Here is a 7,529-nt window from a genome sequence, read left to right on the forward strand (position 1 = left end):
GAGACTTATTCTCAAGTAGGTAGCAGAGAATGTGCCCTAAATTCTCTTTTAGAAAGAATGTAATGGACTTAAATGGATTTGTCTCCGTTCTACTTGGGGAAAGCGTCTCCCTAGCTGACTGTTGCCATATTCAAAAGCCTTTGATTTATCTCTATGCAAAGTCGTATGTTACTCTAAAATCTGCAAAGCACAACTATAAATTTAATAGCACTATTTCTTCTGGAGTTAACATTGGTGGACAAGGACCAAGGTAAGCCCAATGTGACATTTCTTGTAGAAGCGTCTGGGATCTGGGGAGGCGCGAGTTAGAGCCTGTTCTGGGACAACTACTCTACCAGGGCAGCCCTAGGGAGGTGCTGAGAGGAGGAACTCTGGAGACTCACTTACCTCCTCTTCCCTCACTTCCCTACATGGACTTCACTTTTTTTTTTTTTTTTTAATAAGAAAACATTTCTGAAGCCTTTTACAAAAGCCTTAAAAACAAGTAATACCCTCTGTTTGCAAATAATGTTTTGTTTAAAAAGGACCACCCAGTTACAGTATTATATGATGAACGAAGAATATACAAGGGAAACAAACCAATATGCCTAACATTTGGAGAGTTGCTAATATTACTGATTGAAGTGTAGGTAACACACATTATAACCTGCAGTCCATCATTTTGGGGCAGAGTTAATAATTACCAAAAAGTCTTTCTACACATGCTCTGGTCTGGTCACATATTCTGCCTGGCTAATTTCACAGTCTCTTTTGTCAATATATATAAAATAGATTGCAAAGATATACACAAAAAAATAAACAAGCATTACACTCCTCAGGTAATTTTAATAAGATATATATATGAAAATATAGATTTTGTATTTTGTTGTTTTGCACCAAATCTTTCCATTATTTATCTTTGTAGCAACTATGAAAGCACAATTTTTTGTCTTCTAATTTAATTTAGTACAAAATATACCTAACGACTGGTTTTCTTTGGATTTTAATAAAATTGATTTGTATAATCAACAAATCAAGAACATCATAAGTATGGCTATAAAATAAAAAGCAAGAGTAAACAGTGATGGAATAAAAAGAGTTGTTAAGGGGAAGTGTGCTATCATAAAATAACTGTAGCTTCAACATCTTGAGTACCAGTTTCCTGGCAGATATAAACATCCAATCACAAGGGATGTTTCCTGAAGGGTGTAAAGCTGGTTTAAAAGTTCTTCAGTCACAGAGCAGCCTACACATGCCAGTTAGAAACCAACAGACACTGGATGTTGGGAATCTTCCTAATCTTCCCTAATCTTGGGAAGATTAGGCACCAGGTACAGAAACAGTAGTTATTAAGCTCCTCAGTAATTTCTTGTCTTTGTTTTTGTTAGTCTTGCTGAGTGTGCACAATGAATGTGCTATATTCTGTGGATCAAAAACAAGTATACTGCATAAAGTTGGCAGATGGTCCTTTCTCCAGCTAAGAGCAAGGAAAACCAACTTTCTGATAAAACAGAGGATTTTGAGTCAGAATCTCTCTCTAAAGTGCAAAATTGATGGTCCACAATCTCAAATAGCTAAAACTCGTGGAGAATGGAAGGGAGAGACATGAAACAGGGAAATAAATTACAGTCAGTGCCAATTAATTTAGGAAAAGGGAAAAAATAAACCAAGCTCAAGTAGGTAAGTTTATCAAAATACTCAGTATGATAGAGCTTTCCCCACTCTGTGTTACAAATGCTTGCTAACAAGTATATTAAATTGAGGCCAAATTTAACCTGAATACGTTTCTACTTATTAAGATCTGAGTTAGGAACGGTCATACTTAGTACTGAAAGGCAGAAAATAAAATGGGCTCTAAAAATGAAAAAAGAAACTAGTGTATGGTGCCCCATGATCACATTAATGTACACAACTATGATTTAATGAATCACTCAGAGATCTAAAAATAGATCTGCCATTCAATCCTGTAATTCCTCTGCTGGGCATATACCCAGAAGACCAAAAATCACAACATAACAAAGATATTTGTACCAGAATGTTTATTGCAGCCCAATTCATAATAGCTAAGTCATGGAAAAAGCCCAAGTGCCCATCGATCCACGAATGGATTAATAAATTGTGGTATATGTATACCATGGAATACTATGCAGCCTTAAAGAAAGATGGAGACTTTACCTCTTTCATGTTTACATGGATGGAGCTGGAACATATTCTTCTTAGTAAAGTATCCCAAGAATGGAAGAAAAAATACCCAATGTACACAGCCCTACTATGAAACTAATTTGGGACTCTCACATGAAAGCTATAACCCAGCTACAACTTAACAATAGGGGGAAGTGGGAAAGGGGGGGGTAGAGGGAGGGGAATCGGTGGGATCACACCTGTGGTGCATATTACAGGGGTATTTGCGAAACTTGGTAAATGTAGAATGTAAATGTTTTGGCACAGTAACTGAGATAATGCCGGAAAGGCTATGTTAACCACTGTGATAAAAATGTGTCAAATGGTTTATGAAGTGAGTGTATGATGCCCCATAATCATATCATTGTATACAGTTATGATTTAATAAAAAAAAGAAAGAAAGAAAGAACCTTCTGATGGAAAAAAAGAAAAGTAAAGCTGTCTACTGTTCAAGGATTCAACCAGAGACAAAACCTATACACAAGCATGTGTGTAGCTCAAATAAAATAAAAACAAAAGAACTATTTCATGTCATGACTGCTTTTTGGCTTCCTCTTCATACGCATTCCCTGTGGCATTTTGTACATAGGATGAACCAGAACCAAGGCCATACAAATGACCACACTATTTGGCACCATCACTATGATCTTCAAAGAACATTTCTCTCATTTTGAAAAAGGTCATTCCTGTGGAGCAATGAATCAGATCCTGCCTGATGTTGTGGTCCTATCTGTTCCAGCTCTAACTGTTCAGCAACTTCTTGTAATCCACCTTTAAGATTTTTACAGCTCATCATGAGATACTTCACATCATAAATGACAGGAAAAAATAATCGAAGGATCTCAAAGAAGTCAAGTTCTTCTTCAGGCAAGTTAGAGTTGGTCAGGATTTTGATTAAATAGCCAAAGTCATAATCACTATCAAATGACAACCATTTGACTCCTTCACAGAGGACCACTCCCGAAGTCATAAGAAGTTCTGCAAAGTACTGGGTCTTAATTCCTTCCTCCTCGTGTTTCTTAAACTGGATACCAGATGTTGTTAGTAGTTCCATAGACTCCTGGGCATACATGTCCTCCGTCAAATTAAATTTAAAATTAAATTGCCAAGTTGAAGTTCCTGGGGGGTATTCTCCTTGCTCATTCATAAATGTCAGTTCTAGCTGAATTATCTTTAACAAGTCTACATTACATCGCAATAGTTGGTGCTGATAGTCAGCATTGCTCCTGAATTCTCCAAAGGGTCTTGCAACCACACCTGGAAACTCAGTGTCCATAGCAACATAATTATATTTTCGAATAACCTGACAAATTTTCTTCATCTCTTCATCCAGGTTGCAAGCCCAAACTTCACAAATTCTTTGGCTATGATCTATAGTTGCTGCTGGCATAGTGAGGACACAAGGGAGTAGCTTTCAAATTTTGGTTGGTCCAAAAAGCATCACCTATATTTTTGACTGGCTCCTCTTAAAATGCACCCACTATTCTAAAGAAAGAAAGAATTTTTAAAATATTTGAGAGCCTTAGCTACCTTATGCTATGGATTGTGTTTCAAACCCTTTCTATCCTCACTGCTACTGCCTTAGTTCAAGACTTTGCTCAATTTCCATCAAGATTTCTAAAAATTCTTATATTTGGGCTAACTTGATTATCCACAGTATTGTTAACATGAGTTTTCTAATACATAAATCTGATGCTTTACTATCTATTTAAAACTGAATTGCTTGAATTGTCAACCATACTTAAGAGTTTGAAGCTTGCTGTGTTTGCTTTCATGGTGATGAAAACTTCCCTTTCTTCCTGGAATTCCTGTATGCTCCTTTTGCTTGGAAATACATACAGATCTTTTAAGACTCATCTTAAGCTATTCTGTCCCTTCACCAGAATACCCCCGAACCTCCTCAGATAGAATTAATATCCTTTATTATAAAAATAAAATAAATAAACTAAAATAAAATTCATCATAAAAATAAAAATACTTTATCAAAGTTATTAAGTTCTTTGATAACTTCCTTCATTGTGCCCGTATCTGTATCTTTCTCATCAATCTGTCAACAAATACACATGTACTGTGGCAGCCCCTAGTGGCCCTATGGCCCTGGTCTTGATCACCACAGGAAGGAACCAGGCCCGACCTGATGCGGATTAGAAGTATAAGCTTGCAGGAGGCAGGCTAACCTTGATTGCAGGGTAGCCCCTAGCAACCTCCGCAGTAGCCTTTTATTGACACAGCACAAGACAGGTGAGGGGAGTATTAGACAATGACTGCGTGCCAAAGGATTGCCATGGGCTCAGGTTCTTTCTCTGCAAGGAGCACCTGCGGATGAATCACCTGAGGATCCACTCCCTTTCCCCCCCTTCCCCCTCACTCCCACCCCACCCCTGCTGCAAATCATCCTGCTCAGAGGTCACCTGGTTCTTGGGGTCCTCTACAATGTACTGCATTTTTTTCTTTCTATTTCTTTTTCTTTTCTTTTCTTTTTTTTTTTTTTTTACATGTACTGAATTTATTAAGTTTCTCCTATATTTTAGGAAAGGCTTAGATGCTAGCAATACACTAGTGAACAAGGCCAACAAATCCTTACTCCCCCAAACTTAGCATTTATAGGAAATTCCAACAATCAGTAGATAAACACATAGTTCATAGTATGATGTCAGGTAGTAAGAACTGGTAAAAAGAAAATCAAGTCCCTGAAGGGATGTGAAGGAAAGACAGAGAGGAAATTTTGATTGGATGATAAGGAAAGACTTTGGAGAAGAAATTTAATTGAAACAATAATATCTATTTGGACATTTATTTAGATTTATGATGTGTTAGCTAATTCAGAAAATGTTCTTTAAATCTTAGCTCAAAAAGGTTCGTTTCTATTTAGGCATGGAGAAAGTCAGAATGTAGGATCAGAGATATTTTAAGTATTGCAACCCTCATTTGAGACCAGAACTGCGCTCTGAAAGTGTATGTTACAACGTGGCATTAAGGGGAGCTTAGATGTGTTTACATGTGTGCTCATAAATTTCTTCTTCTCAGCCTTGAGAAAACAGAGGGCCCGGTAGTGAGCTCTTCCTATGTGGTTGCTGAATGGAATTAACTGGAAGGAAACTGTGGTGGGAAAGAACAAGTTACAAAGGTCAGTCTTGAGCCGGGCCTCCTTTAACAAGCTCCAGTACAATTTATTTTGCTCTACTCTCTTTAACTTCTGGTACAACATTTCAATTTACTTTAATTCACAGGATCATCCACTTCTATCAATTAAAATTGTCTTTTAAAATACTTGGCAAAAATTGTATATATTTACAGCAGACAATATGATATTCTGAGATATTTGTATAGATACAAACATACATTGTAAAATGTTTAAATAATTAATATGCCATCAGATCACATACTAATAATTTTCTGTTGGGAGAACATTTAAGACCTATTTTGTTCACACTTTTCAAGTACACAGCATGCTATTATTAACCGTAGTCACCATGCAACACCATACATATCTTGTACTTAGTCAATTCAAGAAACTTGGCTGATTGTTCCATATGAAAGAACACACTCTGTTGCTTGGATGCACAGATACCAAGAACTGGGGGAGAACAAATTCCAGCTACCTTTTTTTGAAATAACATTAATTAATGATGGTGGAGAAATGTGTAATCAACGCAGTTCTCATTATGCTTAACCTGGTACTTATCTGCTTGCTACCTGACTGTGACTGAAATAAAGTAAAACATCATGAGCCATAAATACGTGGGGAACATGTAACAAAGACATCTCAATGTACCCATAGGAAACAGGATGTCCAGGGCAGTAGCAAAAGTTACTGACTTGTGACAGTAGGTAGGTGTGTGAAACTGTAAGAAAGTTGCAGTCACGTGCATAGCAAGGAATAGGGCATCTGTATCACCAGTAACAGTTGCAAACATGTGCATAACAAATTAATCACTTCCCTAGGCAGAAACATTTAAGGCAGATACTGGTCAGATCTATAAACAGCAGCTGTCAAACGAGGTGTTCCCAACATCAAGATAAAGTAACCCAGAAAAGCAGTCACATCTGCACATCCTGCTACACAGGATAACAGTTATTGTAACTTCTTCCTTATACTCCTTTGTTTGAATCTCCATAAATACCAGTTGGAAGCTGGAATCAGGACTGTACCCTAACAGGACCTGGCCCCAGGACCCTCTGTTGAACACTTGTATTACACCAAGCATTTTGCATCTTCACTCTGGGGGGTTCCCAGAAACCTCCAGGCTCCTCCCTCTAGGGGTCGCCTCAAAGAACAGCACTCTCCTTATCAGATTTCCAGAGTTAGTTCTGTTCCTTAGCAAGACGTTGGGTGAGTTGCTTTGCTTCATGGGCTAACATCTAACAAGACTGAAAGATTTGGGCTGAGTAATACCCAAAGAACCTTTTGTTCTGAAGTCCTATATAGACTCACAGAGACCATGGCTTAAAATGGCTGGATTGTCATCAATCTTTGGTGTCCTGTAGATTCCTTCTCTATAATGGTTTGGTCATAAATACTGCTGTGAAAAGAGGATGGGGAAGTCTGGGGAGAGCATCCATTTTACTAATTACATTTGGCAAGTGTTGATTTTTCTTTCTTTCTTTTTTTTTTTTTTTTGCGTTTTTTGGCTGGGGCTGGGTTTGAACCCACCACCTCTGGCATATGGGGCTGGAACCCTACTCCTTTGAGCCTCAGGTGCCGTCTGTGTTGATTTTTGAGAGAGAGAGAGAGAGAGAGAGAGAGAGAGAGAGAGAGAGAGAGAGAGAAAAAAAAAAAAAAAGAAATCCCTTTAATTTTCTCATTTCTATTCCTTGGCATTTTCCCAGAAAAATACTAGGATAAAATTTCATTTCACTTTTTTTTTTAAATGGCCTGGAGTCTTGAATGCAATCATCTTAATTTTAGGTTTATTATTATACTTTTATTGTTCTGAAAGAATAATAACCTTTATTTGTCTAAGATGGAAACTACAAAAACTATGACTTCATAGTTCAGATGTGTAAAGAAGTGTTCAGAAGTCTTCGCTTTGAAAGTGTCAAGGTGTTGTCCGAATTTTTTGGTGAGACTTGCTTAAAGAAGGATATATTTTTTAAATTAAAAGAACAGGGAAGTAAATTCCATTTGCTAAACTTCCCAGTCAGGGCTTAGATATCACAATTTAGATCACATGAGTGAGGGATATTTCCCAATAAATACGCATTTAACATTTTAACAGAAAAGATTACCATGCATATGAATTAGTCACCACACTCTCAGAAGTTGATGTACCTATGATGTACCTGTGAAAAGACCCTTGGGGAAAGTTTCTTGGAGATTACAATTTTGGTTTTTTGTTGTTGTTGTTATTGTTGTTAGGGATTCCTTG

The 7,529-nt window shown here is 37.3% G+C and overlaps 1 pseudogene; it reads right to left on the reverse strand.

Moving 5' to 3' along the window:
• Window positions 1-2,760: 2,760 nt before the first annotated feature.
• On the reverse strand, window positions 2,761-3,550 carry LOC128580576 (CCR4-NOT transcription complex subunit 7-like; annotated as a pseudogene).
• Between the last annotated feature and the right edge of the window lie 3,979 nt (window positions 3,551-7,529).

This window comes from Nycticebus coucang, chromosome 3 (assembly GCF_027406575.1).
Source record: "Nycticebus coucang isolate mNycCou1 chromosome 3, mNycCou1.pri, whole genome shotgun sequence".
NCBI lineage: Eukaryota > Metazoa > Chordata > Mammalia > Primates > Lorisidae > Nycticebus > Nycticebus coucang.